Raw genomic sequence first — 15,930 nt, forward strand, 5'->3', positions numbered from 1 at the left:
TCGGTTCAGGTCATGATCCCAGGATCCTCAGATCGAGCCCCACATCGGGCTCTCTGCTCAGCAGGGAGCCTGCTTCCACCTCTCTATCTGCCTGCCTCTCTGCCTACTTGTGATCTCTGCCTGTCAAATAAATAAATAAAATCTTAAAAAAAAAAAAGATTGGATAAAGAAGGGTGCATTAGCTAAGAGCTGCTGTGGAAGTTTAGGAAGGTGGTGACCTAGACTGGGTCATTGATCATAGGCATTGATTAAAGTACTTGGATTCAAAAGCTTTTTGGGAGAATCAGAATTTTGAGTAACTGATTAGCATCTAAGAGACAGAAACTTGGTGCCTATGTTTCTACCTGAGCTTTACCATTTTCTAACTATGAAGAACAGGCAAATGACCTTTTATCTGAAGAATGAAGATAAAAATACTGCCTTATTAGTTTATTATTAATCTTGAAGGTGATTAGCCTAAGGAATTGGGGTAGTCCCAAACAATGTATTAAGTACTTTAAAATATTAGCATTTTCTGCATGCCACTGATTATATTTTGAAAGGGAAGGCAAGAGTCATACATAGGTCTTAGGTTTCTGAAGCAGGTACCATATGGAATATTTTGTTATACCAGAAAGGAAACCATTTGAGAACGGACCTTTTCCAGGGGGCGGGGGTGGGGGGGGGGGGAGTCCAGTGACAAAGATGGTAAAGTATGATACAACAGATCTCCAGTGGAATGTCAACTAACATGTAGGACACAGGAATTTATAACCCAGAGTAGAAATCAACAACAGTAGACCTTTATCAGCACACATTTCCTATATAAAGGGCAAAGGGTTAAACAGGCATATTAGATCAGACCTGGATACAAACCCCAGCTCTGTTAACTTCCTAGTTGTCCTGGGGAAATTTCTGAGGCCCAGTTCTATTTTCAAGAAGTGATTAGGATAGCCTCAAATTATATGAAGTATTTGAAGCTATCTGCACCAATTAGAGATAATGAGCTTCTGCAGATTTTTCCTTTTTGTCCTTGACCTAGCAGCTTCAGCAGTCACTGAACACTTCATGGACACCAGCCAGTCACCTGCAAATAGAGCTCAAACAATGCTTTGCCTCACATATCAACCATGTAGCCATGCTTCCTGACCCAGGAAGGAAGGTATATGGAGGTTTTGATACAGCAGGACTTGCTTACATATACAACTAGAAAGTGCAAGGGAATTCTCATTCCTTCTTCCTCCTCCAGATAACCCTATCCTGGAAAGTAGTTGTCTTCTCAGAAGACAGTCTGGCAGTCTCATACAGGCAGTCCTAGAGATCAAACAGTAGCCAGTTAATTAACAACCTATTAGATTTTTTCCCCTTCCTATCTGCCTTACCATTTTATGTGCTTGCTTTCTGCAATTCACATTAAGAACATAAAACTTATGGTTCCTGGGACATCTAGGCATGGCATTTTTCCCCTATGTGACCCTAGCACAGGGTAAGGCCACTAAGTGACTCACTAACAGAAATAGTGTCCTTGTTGGTGTTGAGTGGGCAGGGATAACTGTAGTGCCATCATGATTGCTAAGACTTTTATTAACGGTAGTTCTGGTTCAAAATGGTGACACTAGAGGATGCTGAATTGACTTTCTTCCATGGGCAAATGGAAGTTATAGCTATATAGGAAACAAATTTCTTCTGAAATAAAATTCAGTAACTGAGCTACTCTTATAAACTAGGCAAACAAAGGGAAAAAGAACACACATATTGAAGTCAGTAGGAACTGCTGACATAGTCCTACAGTAACCCATCCCTGGCATGGCAGGCCACAATGGGAGGGCACTCATTACCCTAGGCTTCTCCCTAAGGAAAGAAAATTTGAACTCCACATCTGGCACCCCAGCTTGTAAGACTTGTACCTGACAAATGAGACCGCCAAGACAGCTAGTTTTGAAAGCAAATTGGGCTTGCATGCATGACACCCACAAAGCTATAGCAAACTGAAAAAAAGTTCTAGAAGTCTCCTGTGCAGAGGCAACCACAGAAAGCACCTACTCATTTTGTGACACTTAATTGCTCATCCTAAAGTCTTGACCTGAGGGGCAGGCATCTAATTTAGCACTTCTAGGGGACTCTAATCCTCCCCAGAGACCTCAGAGGGCAGACACTATTATCAGTTTTCCTCACCCTTGCTCTAGGTCACCAGTATCTTTCTGAGAAAGAGCTAATGTACACATGATACTCCAGTCTTTGCAGCTGCTACCTCATGGACAGAGCTTGATCACCAACTCTGGTGGCCAATTTCTTACATCTGTGGGCCCCAAAGGACTACATCAAATGGAGGAATAGTTCTTAACTACCCACCCCCAGGGCACAGCACAGACAGCAGACTGAAATGCACTCTCAGTCTTTCCATGACAAAGACTTAATAGTTTAACTTTTAGAGCTATGGTCTGATGGTCAGGCTTCTTATTAAATAGATCTCAAAAGTGACTAAACTATCCAGGGATCAGACACTAACAGGTACCACCTTTACAGTCCCCCTCTGCCCTACCACAGGTTGCTCTTTGAGAAAGGAGCACGCATATAGAGCAGGCACTTTGGTCCCTATACCTGCTGCCCAAAGGACACACCCCCTGGTAATCTGGCCCTGGTGTCCCTCATAAGCAGGGCTTGTGCTCATGGGTTCAGTGGGACAGTGGTAAACAGACAGTTCTTAGCTGGCTGTCACACCAGGATTTCAAGCACAGGCAGCAAACACACACCATCAACCTGTCTCCCCCTGAAAGAAGTACATTCACATACTTTAAGAGCTACAGCCTGAGTGTTTGGAGTTCAGGTGGATGTCCTCCCCTTAGGCACATTAACCAGTATTGGCACAGCTTCCCTTTGGAACACTGACCAGTACTGGCACACCTTCACCTACTGGGAAACATGAAAATTAAAATAGACTTCTTAGACAATGAACAAGATTTGAGAGCCAACCAAGAGCCAGGGCAGGGTTGACCAATAAGGTCCATCCACTACACACAGCCACAAGAAGACTGGGAGATGTGGCTGTTTTACATAGAAACCAACGGTCCAGCAAAATGAAGAGGAATATATTCCAAATGAAAACGAGATAAAACTGAAGAAAAAGACCTTAATGAAATGGAGAGAAGTGACTTACCTGATAGAGCTGAGGATAACAGATGATCATGAAGCTCAGGTAGAGAACAGTTAACAAGTATCAAACAGGAGTCCTAGATTGAATAAACAAACTGAATACATTCAATCAATTTAACTAGGTGCAGCAGGAGGGAAAAAGGATCAATGAACATTCAAACACAGGGCAGTGAAACTCAATCAAAGTAGAGAGAAGAGAGCTTAAGGGATTTATGGGACAACATCAAGCAGACCACAATTTGTATTATAGAAGTCCCAGAAGGAGAAGACAAAAGGGCAGAAAAATTCAAGAAATAATTTCTGAAATCTTCCCTAATCTGGAGAAACAGACATCCAGACCCAGGAAAGCCAGAAAGTTCTCAAAGAGATGAATCCAAAGAGACACACACAAAGACACATTATCATTAAACTGTCAAAAGGTAAAGATAAGGAATCTTAAAAGCAGCAAGAAAACTTGTTCCATACAGAAGAAGCCCCACAAATTTATTGGATTTTTTTCAGGGAAACTGGCAGGCCCAGAAGAGAATGGCACAATGCATTCTAAATCCTGAAAGAAATGACCAACCAAGAATTCCAAGCAAACTTGTCCTCCAGAAAGGAGACTGTTTTCGAGATGAGTTAAAGGAGTTTACCATTAGACCACCCTTATAAGAAAGGTTAGAGGAATTTTGTTGAACTGAAAAGAGCACTAATTAGAACAAAAATTATAATCCTTACTGGGAAAGATATAGTAAAATTTAGAATAATCTAATGTTGTAAATGCAGTGAGTTAGTCACTTACAAAGACAGCATGAAAGTTAGAATACAATGGTAAAAATAACTATAATAATTGGTTAATGGATTCATAAGATAAATAGATATAAATTGTGACATCAAAAATATCAAATATGGGAAGAAAAGTCAGTAAAATTATAGAGTTTTATAATACATTCAAACTTAAGTTGTAATCAACTTAAAATACATTGTTATATACAAGCTGTTTTACATAAACCTCATGGTAACTACAAAGCAAAGCCTATAGAGAATACATGAATGATAAAGGACTCTAAGAAATAGAGCGATGTGAGATATAGGTAGAGTGATGTGAGAGATAGGATGTGAGATCCCACATGTGAAATAAAAGGAAAAAAAAAGCTCATAGACATAAAGCAGATTAGTGGTTGCTGGAGGTTGGGGGTGAAGGTAGGAAAAAAAAAAAAAAGTACAAACTTTGTTATAAACCTAGTCCTAGGGAGGTAATGTAGAGCACAGTGACTACAGTTAATACTGTCTTATATAATCCACAGAAGTTAGTAAAGGTAGATCTGGAAATTATCACAAGAAAATAAAGAGTAGTGAAGGATGTACTCTACTACTGTACTACTATGTACTACTAGACTTATGGCGATGTAGCAATATGTACAAATATCAAATCATGTCTACCTGAAACTGTTACCTTTCAACTGTAGCTCATTTAAAAAAAGTCATAGTACCTTCCTGTGTGCGAAAGCATGCCATAACCAAGAAAACAAAACCACACAGCCATGTTTAGGTAATGACATGTTTATTGTATCAAAGGATCAGGTAGCTCTTTTGCCCATGGACGCCATAAGTAAGCATCATTAAAGTCTCCCTCCCACCACTGCCATGTCTGAGTCTCCTATGAATCTGAGCACCTGGGGAAAGTTGGAGCTTTGAAACAAGCAGTGAGAGTCTGAGGAACGATTGAGCAATGGGGAATGTTTGTGGACTGTGTTAATGGGTGCGCCAAACACCAAGCTTTCCAGAGGCTTTGAGTAGGTCACATAGGCTACGTGGAGGAAGAGGATGCAGCCATGAATGCAAAGCCACACACAACGGATAGAAGAGTTGTGGAACCAAAGAGGGCTGTGTCAACTGAAGATTCTCCAAAACCTAGTATCCACTTCACGGGGAAAAAAGATTTGTGTTGGTGGCATTAATGACAATATTGAAGTTCATCTAAGATTATTTTGAACACTATGAGAAAATTGAAGTGATTGAAGCCATGACTGACCAAGGCAGTGGCAAGGAGAGAGGCTTTACTTTCCTAACATCTGAGGACCATACCTCCATAGACTGTCCTTCAGAAATACCACATTGCGAAAGGCTGCAACTGTGAAGTAAGGAAAGCCCTACCTAAGAGGATAGGTAGTGCTTCATCCAAAGAGGTCAAAGTGATTCTGGAAACTTCAGTAGTGGTCATGGAGGTGATTTTTGTGGGAATGACAACTTTGGTCATGGAGGAAACAGCAGCTGTGGTGGTGGCAACGGTAGCCACCTGTGGCTATAACTGATTTGGTAATGGTGGAAGCAGTTTTGAAGGTGGCAGAAGCTGTAATGATTTTGGCAATTTCCATCAATCTATCTTCTAATATTGGACTCATGAAAGGAGGAAATTGGAGGCAGATGCTCTGGTCCCTACAGTGGTGGGGGCCATCTCTTTGCCAAACCAGGAAACCACAGTGCAATGGTGGTTCCAAGAGCAGCAGTTGTAGAGATGGCAGTGGTAGAAGGTTTTCATTACTGCCAGGAAACACAGCTGAGTAGGAGAGGAGAGCTGGAGAAGCAGGTTGCAAAAGATACGTGACCTCAGCCAAGCACAGTGGTGGCAGGGCCCAATTGTTACAAAGACACCATGCTTTAGATAATGTGTGCCTGGGCAAAAAAATATTGGAGGACTGCATTTGCTACTAATTTTCTAACAGATTTTTAGTTTCTGTTCTGTGGGAAATGTAGAACATTCCAAACAAAACAAAACGGTTTTAGTGTCTGTGTGTGTGTGTGTGTGTGTGTGTGTGTGTGTGTGTGTTTTAAACACCCATACTACTGATTGCTAAATGTCTCATTGTGACACCAAATAAGGGTCTTAAAGAAAAAAAAAAAAAAAAAAAGGACCAGGTACAGTCTATGCTCTGATGCTTTGGACCTACACTCCTTGAGTATATTCAGTATATAGCTAATTCTAAACCTAACAGAGAGACCCTCTCATCAAGAGAATGGGCCAGTTATGCACTTAATGAGAGGGTTTTAAATTTTTTGAATTTGTAATTCTGAGCATTAAGTCAGTTAATATAAAAAAACTCATGTCCAAATAAGGTGAGGACCCTTAATTTTGACAACTCAGTATTATTAATAGCCATATATTCTTTTCCTCCTAAAAATCAGAATAGATATTGTTATGTGGATAATATGGTCACCCTTTTGGGCTTCTGGGAAGCTTTGTTACAGGTCTTTAATTTTATGCCATAAGCTTATTTTGAAAAAGGAAACTAAATGCATCAAGAGCCTTTCATTTCACATTTATGTGCTGCTAACCAAAATAAATAGTTCAGCATTCCCAATTAGTTTTGGTGTGAAAATTATAAAGATTCTGTAAGACATCTTTTTAACAAATTGTGGTTTTCTAAATTTGTTATTCAAGTTTACAAAATGATTCTGTAAAATAAATTTTTTGCCTCCTTTTAAATATCCATTCATTTATTCATATTTTATCAATACTTCCTTTCTTTAGTATTCTTTCTCCAAAAGTAACCCCACATATAAATGGTCAATTAATCTATGAAAAACGAAGCAAGAACATACAATGAGGAAAAGAATCTATTAAATGGTGTTAGGAAAACTGGATGGCTACCCACAAAAGAATGGGATGATCACTTTCTCACACCATATGCAAAAATAAACTCAAGATGTGTTAGGGATCTAAATGTGAGACCTGAAACCATAAGACAAAAACAAAACAAAAAACCCCAACAAAACAAAAGATACACAGGCAGTAATCTTAGTCCTAGGCCTTAGCAACATTTTTCTAGAATTCTCTGCAGGCAAGGGAAACAAGAACAAAAATAGTGACTACACCAAAATGAAAAGCTTTGACATAGCAAGGGAAACCAAATGAAAAGGCAACTTTCTGAAAGAAGATATTTGTACATGATTTATTTAATAAGGGCTTAAATATCGAATCTATATAAAGAATCTATAAAACTCAATGCCAAAAAAAAAGTATGATTAAAAAGTGGGTAGAGGACCCGAATAGACATTTTTCTAAAGATATAGAGATGGCTGCTAGGCACATGAAAAGATGCTTCCCCCATCACTAATGCTTCCCAGTTGCAAATCAAAATCACTATGAGGTATGTCACCCCTCAATCAGAAGGGTATTAAAAAGTATGAAGCATCAAAAAAGAACTAGTGTTGTCGAGGACATAGAGAAAAAGAGGAACCCTCATGTACTGCTGGTAGGAGTGTAAATTGATGAAACCACTAGAAAATATGGATTTTCTTCACAAAAGTTAATAGAAATACCATATGACCTGGTCATTCCACTATAGTGTATTTGCCCAAAGAAAACAAAAATATCAATTTGAAAAGATGTATGCACCTCTATGCTTACTGCAGCATTATTTATAATAGTCAAATGATGGAAGCAACCCAAGTATCCTTGCATAAATGAATAAAGATGTGAAACACATACAATGGTATATTAGTCTTAAGAATGAGATCTTTCTATTTGTGACAACATGAATGGAACTAGAGGATATTATGCTAAGTGAAAAATGTCAAAGACAAATACCATAGGATTTCACTTATATGTGAAATCTGAAACAAAACTAAAGAGAACTGGTGGTTGCCAGGGAAAGGGGGAACATAGATGAGGTGATGGGAAAAATAGGTGAAGTAGATTAAAAGGTCTAAACTTTGAGTTATAAGTCACAGACATGACAAGTACAGCATAGGAAATATGGTCAATATTGTAACATTGTATGGTCACTGGCTCATGCTGACTACACATACCATGATGAGCATTGAGTAATTTATAGAACTGTTGAATCGTATTCTGGAAACATACTACAGGTCAACTTCAGTGAAAATATTAAAGTATTTAAAATACATTTAAAGGCCATACTGCTTACAGTTATAGACATTTATACACAGATATCAAAATACCAAATCACACAACTATCACATACATATCTAGAAGCTGTTTTAATTTTGCATTTATAGTTTTATAGGCAGATAAAAGGTAAGAATAGATGTTTTATAGTATTAAAGCCAAAGCAATAGTAAAATTGTTATACTTTCACACACATGGTCTAAGTTTGATAGTAAAGTTACTGTTCTAATTACCATATTAAGTTTATGTGAATTTCTCTTTGAATGACATTCCTGTCATTCTACTAACATTCTGAAATTTTGTAGCATTTTCTTGACCATCCAAAGAGCTGATTTTCACCGTAGGCGCATTCTATTATAGAAACAAGCAGAACAATACACCTTTTCCCAAATCAAGACAACTTTGGGCAGAAGACAAATCAAGTCCTAAAAGTATTTTGTCTGGGTCCAACATGAAGTGTTGGATATAAATTTTAGCATTTCTGTTACTCAATGCCATTAATCTGCATTCCCCAAAACTATTCCTTATAATAACTATTTTTACAGATTCCTCTTATTTGGCAAGAAAATGATTAAGGTCAATTGAATCCGAGTTAAGACCACTATCCCTCTCTAAGAAATCTACAGGCATCAGCCATGCATGAACTATTCCCTCTGATGCTCTTAGCTGGACTTCATATTATCTGAATAGATCTTAACACCTTGGATATGGTCTTGAATTACACCATTAGTGCTAGCACATATGGAGCCTTAATGGGAATGGGAAAAAGCCCTGGGTCTCTGTCCTTGGGTATTGGACCTGATGAAAGGATTAAGACACAGATCTACTACTACTGTTAAACTACCCAAAAGCTTAGGGATTTAAGCAATCACCAACCTACCCCCACCCTGATTCCGTGGGTTGGCTGGGAAGTCCTCATCTGGTTTACGTAGCCCTCCTTTGAGACTACATCTAACTGCAGATCAGCTGTTCTCTCACACCTGCCTACTAATATGTGTTGCATGTTGCTTAGGGCACCTTGCTTCACATCTTCATGTAAGTCTTTCATTCTCCCAGAGCCTAGATCAGTATCCTTAGTAATCTTAAAGTAGTGATTCAAGACACCAAAGTGAAAAGCTGCAAAGCCTCTTAAAGCCTGCTTTTACAGTTCACAAAAAGTCACTTCTGCCATATTCTAAATTGGTTGAAACAATACACAAGGACAGTCAAGATTCAAGGTTAGAGAAACAGATTTCACCTTTTGAAGAAAACTGCAAAATTACATTACCCCACTTTTAGATTTACAACCACACTCCTCTGGGTGGACAATACTGATGACTATTGTTCATTTCAGAAAATGAGGCTTCTGCCTCCAAAAGGTACCTAGCTGTACAGCCAGGTACAAGACTGAAAAGTAGACGGGAGATAAGCTTGGGTTCTAAACGTCCTCTTAGCTGGGCATCTTTGTTCAATGTACAACCTGTACAAATGTATTTGATGGCCTGGCATGTCCACTTAGATTAATTCCTGAAAGTCTTGATGGATAGTGTTAAGGTATTTTCGTGAGGATAATTAGAGAACAAGATAACTAGTAAAAGCATCTGGGTACAATGGAAATGATAAACTAGCTTTATTTTGTGCTAATCAAGTATTTGGAGTAATATTGTTTATATTTTCAGGTATCAAGTTTTCTTATGTATTTGAAGTAGATCAATGATAAAGGCATTCAAATAGATCAACAATTAAAATTAACTGGGAGAGATTTTATAGAACACTCAAGTGGCCATGTAACATAGGACTTCACCAACATGAGGTCTTATCATTAGGCAAAGTCATTAAACCAATCTATATAGCACACAGATTACTAAGAAATGCAAAGCAAATATATGTTTAGTACTCCTAGTATTTGATGTATAATAGGTGTTAAATTAGTACTTGAGGATTGAGAAACTAGGGATTCCTCAGCAACACTGATTTTGATTCAGTACTTTATAACACATGATAAGCTTCATAAAGATTATTTGACAAGGATTTGGGGAAGGTAGTTTCCTGACACCATCATAGGAGTATTTTGAAGACTAATTTGCTATGGAGAAATCCCACCTTTCTATAGGACAAGTTACTCTAGAAGAATGATCAAGAACCTAATACAGCTTTTGAACTTACAGAGGGAACTATATGGGCAGTAAGGGGAAAAAATTTCTCACATATATCCTTTGGAAATTTGAGATTCGTACTATAAACATATTACATAAACACATTTATTGAAGTAGTGCTGAGATTCTATGATTAGGAGAAATAAACAATTACGTTGTTTTTTTTAAAGCATGGTAGCCCTTCATTTTCCAATTTACACCTATCCAGCATAGAAGCAAGCCACCTGACCTCTTCAAGGGTTTCTTTTACTTAAGAAAATTGGCCAATATACAAGACGACATGAACTTGAAATTCTTCCCTCTTCCCTGCTTCAGCTAATGGTGGAAGGTTTCTGCTGACTCACTGCCTCCTAATTAACTCCATCTTATAAGTTTTGGCCTAGGTAGAAACCCAGTGGGTAGTCATGGGATAATATATCTCTATGCATAAAGCTAATTGGCATGTATGCAACGTTGCTTCCTGACCCTGGCCTCATTAGAGCGGATCTCTAACCACCTTAGTGGGTTGGTTACTGCTTATCAAGTGGCGTTCTGCCTTTCAATGCAGAGAGATAAGGTAAAAAAAAAATAACAGTTTTGAACTTTCATCCTGCGGGAAATTGGCCGTAAAAATAGGTTTTCGCGGTATAAACATATTCCCCCCATGAAAGCTCAGATATTGACAGATCTCTAAAAGCTACAAAGATAGGAAGAACCCAGTTTTCTCTACCTAGTATCATGCCAACAATTAAACAATAATTAAATTAAGGTCCAGTTGGAGAGAGCGGAATTCCTGTTTTTTCTGGATACCTTGTCAAGATTTATTCTTTGATTTTCATCAGCTGGCTCAGTATCTGACTGATTAAACAGAAGTTACAACCTGACAACAGGGATCAAAAGTCAAGCTAACAAATTGCCTACCCTTCTTGCAGAGGTTGATAACTATCTATCACTGGGACCTGATCCCACAACCTAAGCTAAAAGCAAAAGTGGGGTGCTTAACCAACTAAGACACACAGGCACCCTGGGTTTCTACTTTAGGTCATGAATTCACAGGAATTTTTTTCATTTGTCCATTAGAAAGAAGACTTCCTCCCCATAGAGGGAGCCATTTTTCTCCCTCCACTGGTCCATCCTTGCCCTATACAGATTAATACCATCCCTATCCTATTAATTCCCATACATACACTTCTGTTCTAGGCTCTTTCCAGCTGCTCTATTCCTTCCTGTGTTTATGTAACATTTATTGCTTAAGTATTCATCATGCCACATCTGGCAAGACAAGTTCCTTCTACTCTGTGGTTATTTCCATTTTTAAATTTTATGTTCAGTTTGAGAAGGATTTAAAATACTTGCCAAAGTTTAGCACAGGATTGGATAGAATTTATAAACAGACAAAATTCACATCTTAATGCTGTGCATTAATGACATTCTTTTAAGTGCTTATAAGAGTTTTAAATGTTCAATAAACATGGTGTCTTTCTTGCTTGGTTAACTTTACTACAGGAATGAGTGGTATTTTAAGTTATATTTTCGAATACTACTTGTGTATAAGAACTATGATGAGTTAGTCTGGCAGTCTTCCTGAACTAGCTGGTTTGAAGAGGTTTATGTTCAATCTATCGAGTTTTCTATGCAGGGATGAGGATCATTTAAAAATGCTGAAAAGGGGGGTTGGGAGAGGGGGGTGGGGTTATGGACATTGGGTAGGGTATGTGTTATGGTGAGTGCTGTGAAGTGTGTAAACCTGGAGATTCACAGACCTGTACCCCTGGGGAAAAAAAAATATATATGTTTATAAAAAATAAAAATAAAATTAAAAAAAAAAAGAAAAAGAAAAAAAAATGCTGAAGACTCTTTTTTTAAAGTATTTATTTCTGAGACCATACCAGGATAAAGTCCTTTTGCTATACTTTGATGATCTGTATTTCATTTAGTTGTCATACCTAAGAACCATTAGGACTATAACCTTACTTTATACCATTCTTATCAAATTAGAATTAAGATCACTGTAATCACCTAAAATTAGTATTAGTGGCTGGCTTAGTTTGGGTTTCCCAAGAAATCGAGCCTAAGAAGTGGGTTTATGTAGTACACTTGGTAAGAGATTCAGGAGGAGGGAAAGATCAGGAAGAAAGCCAAAGAAGTGTTTCAGAGCTACTGCTGTGGGAAATGGGGACCAGTTCTGCTCTAGGCCTCCTGAAAGGTATGCACAATGGGTCCCAGAAATCTGTGTGTACAACAGCCAGGTGGGCGCCTGTCAGTTCTGGTCTTTCAACTCTGGGAACATTAGGTTGCCAACAACGTTTAGGCTGCATTTGTGCATGGATCCATCCTGCATTTCATGTCTTGGCAAAAGTGCTAAGCCACAAAAAAAGATGGTGAGTGTAGGAGATGGTGGGAAGGTCAGAGCTTGAAAGAAATGGTTTAAGATTTGCTGAGATCAGTTGGGGTTGAGGGAATAGAAATGGGGGTGCCAATGGGACTTTACTATAGTTCATCTTAAGCAGATTCACTTGTGTTCACTTTGTTATCATGGAGTCTTTGATATTAAGGTGGACTTCGAACGTCTAAATGCAAGCCAAGTTGTAAGTTACAGTCAATACTTCAACTGACTGAAGGATATTAATTTGTATTGCTCCTTCTTTTCAATACATTTTAAACTTTTTAGTCATTACTATCATTTCTGCCAGTCTAGGTAACTTTCTAGGTTGGGATGGTCTTGGCCTTTGATCTTACCAGTTCATGATTCCTACAACTGCCCATTCATTATCACCAGGCATGGAAGCACTAGGAGATGCCCCAGAATATCCTGAGGAGTATGAAAACTCACAAAATTAAACTTTTTACTGGATAGCATATGAAGTGTACATAGTTGTAACACTTCAGCAGGATTCCCTTTACATAGAATTTTATTATGAAGTTTGAGTTCAAATATCAGCCATTAACCCCTAACTTACTAGTTTCAGCATGTGGATATTAAAAACATTCATGTGTTTTTGTATTTCCTTATATGTATTTACTTTGTGAGGTACCCAGTAGTCAGAGAATGGGTATTTATAATACCTATTGTCCATCAGACACTTATCCTTCCACATTAAGAAAAAAGAAGTTGAAAAGAAAGAAAATTGGTACACATGGTGAGTTTTCGTGGCTCATTTCCTCATAGAAACTTGATATAGAAGCCAGGTTTCTCTTGGCAACGGAGATGGGCACAGCACTCCATTATGAAAGTACTAATATCTTAATCAGGCTTTGACTTGGCACCAACAGGACTGTTGAACGTCACTGTACGGACCTGGCATGAAGGTTAATTTGATTCCTTTACTACTTTCCACGAATTTTAGTAGGGGGAAAATACCTTAGGATGACAAGAATTTTACAATAGTTTTTCTGTGTATAAGTCCAGAAGTTATTTCCCGTTACCTCTTAATTTCAGATTTTATGGGTGGAAAAAAGCATTACCCAAAAAGTACTGATAAAGCAGAGTGTTTAAAAAAAAGTAAATAAAGAAAGTGCTCTAGTTCACATCCTTTTAAACTCACTAATAAAGTCATGCCTAGAATATTCAGGTAAAACAAGGACTCAAAGTTTCTAAACATTTTTACTTATTTTTACCGAAGCACTTCAGAATTTCAGAAGCACGAAGACCCAGAATTAGTTCTAAATTTCAATCCAGATCTCAATAGTATGAAAAAAATAGTATGAATAGTATAAAAAAATAGTATGAATAGTTTGAAAAAATAGTATGAATAGTTTGAAAAAATAGTATGAATAGGAGAAAATAGTATGAATAGTATGAAAAAATAGTATGAAATACAAAAAGTAGTATGAAAAAATGCCTCTTTACATTTTTTTAGCCACTAGTAATTTAAGAGCCATCTTTTGGTCTTTAAGAGATCTTGGTCTCTTTCAGTAAGTATTGTCAGTTGTAAAAAGATGTTTTTAAGAGTTCGTTCCCAGTATTTCAAGAATTGTTACAGTCAAGAATAAGTGTTACATGATGTGCCAATTTCATGAAGTTAGATACTGAAACAAGACTGAAAAGTTGTGATCTCGTACCATTTATCAGGTATCAGAGCCATGTTGCCCAGCTGTTACAAAAATCTGTTACAATTGATGCTCCAGATGTTATAAGGGACACACTCTCCTCAGATTTGCAAAAACTTAAGCATACTTTAGAACACTTAAGATTAGAACAGCTACTGTGCTACAACCTCTGTGTAAAACCTCAGTGGTAGGTTACCCCTATTTGAAGGTTATTTTGAGCTTGATTTTATTGAGGATCTGGGCAAATATTTTACATTCTCTAATTTTTTAAAACTAGTATGAATGTTTTAAGAGTCAAATTACATGAAGACAATGAATGCAGAAACATCAACCTTCAAAGTACTTTGAAGGTTACACATTTTCTAGAAGAGCTGCTAGGTGCGCCTGGGTGGCTCAGTCATTAAACATCAGACTTTGGCTCAGGTCCTGATCCGGGGTTCCTGGGATTGAGCCAGACATTGGGCTCCCTACTCAGCGGGAAGCCCGCTTCTCACTCTCCCACTCCCCCTGCTTGTGTTCCCTCTCTCAAAGTCTGCCAAATTAAAAAAAAAAAAAAAAGGCAATAGATTTTCAAACACTTCACAAAGGAAATGTATTTAGAATTCTTCTCGTAGATTACCAGCTATCCCTTAAAGCTGAAAGGGTTTGAGTAATTTGTCACAAATACATTCAACTACTTTTGCGCTTTTGACTTGTATTTTTGAAGAAGTTTGTTATAGAGTAAGTTCTCTCTAGTCACCTATGCAGTCACAACTCAATTATGCTTGCATTTCTCTATATGGAAAAACTCCAACAAGTTCTACTTAACATAAATAATGCTCTTCTCATTGAAGCTAATAGAATCATCCAGAAAAATCATGGTATGCAGAGAGATTTACAGTGGTTGGTAAGTCATTGCTTCTCTAACCATTCAGGAAAGCATGTTAAATTTTTACAGGAGGTTAAATCATAACTTCTCCCGCGTTTGCAAGGAATAATGTAAGAGTAGTACATAGAAGTGGAAAGATACTGTCCGTATTCCTAAAGTTAGAAAGGTATAGTCCTAACCTGTGCAAGAATGATGAACCTCAGAGTTAGACTCAACTATCCAGTTCTAAGGTGGTCGTGAAATTGGACAGGCCTCTTCACATCAGGAAATACCACACATTACACTCAGGACAATGACTGGTGAGAAGCTTAGATTTTTCTCCTCAGAAGGGTTATGGGTGAGAATATATTAACTCGATCTACCCAAAGGGTAGATCTTCTTGGTTGGTTGTCAAGAGGTTGTCTTGACAACAAATTAGGTTGTCACAATGTTCAATCTAATAAAAATCAGTTTATAGGAGGTTAAAGGACATCAAAATATTCCAATAAGATGCCTAAAATATATGAGGATCCTCCAAGACATGTTGGAGGAAAACAGACACGTTCTAAAGAACATTACAAGATCATATTCCCAAGAAGAAAGTTCAAACATTAAGTGCCCTCGAAAGTAATTCTTAAACATTGGGATACACCACTTCCTCTATCCTTGTATATGAGAATTCCAAAAAAAAGAAAAAGTCTCCCATCTTATTCTCTAGAAGTTTCAGCTGGAGATGTGTTTATGGTTTAGAGCAGATTGAAACTATTTTAAACAATACAGTGTAGATGGTCTTTTGCAGTAAAAGAACTACTTTAATATCAGGAAGCCAGATTAACACCATAGAGCCTCATTTTAGAGAGTCCAAATGCTGCACGGGAATTGCTACACTGGTTCCA

Source organism: Lontra canadensis, unplaced genomic scaffold (genome assembly GCF_010015895.1).
Source record: "Lontra canadensis isolate GAN:19392208 unplaced genomic scaffold, GSC_riverotter_1.0 scaffold26, whole genome shotgun sequence".
NCBI lineage: Eukaryota > Metazoa > Chordata > Mammalia > Carnivora > Mustelidae > Lontra > Lontra canadensis.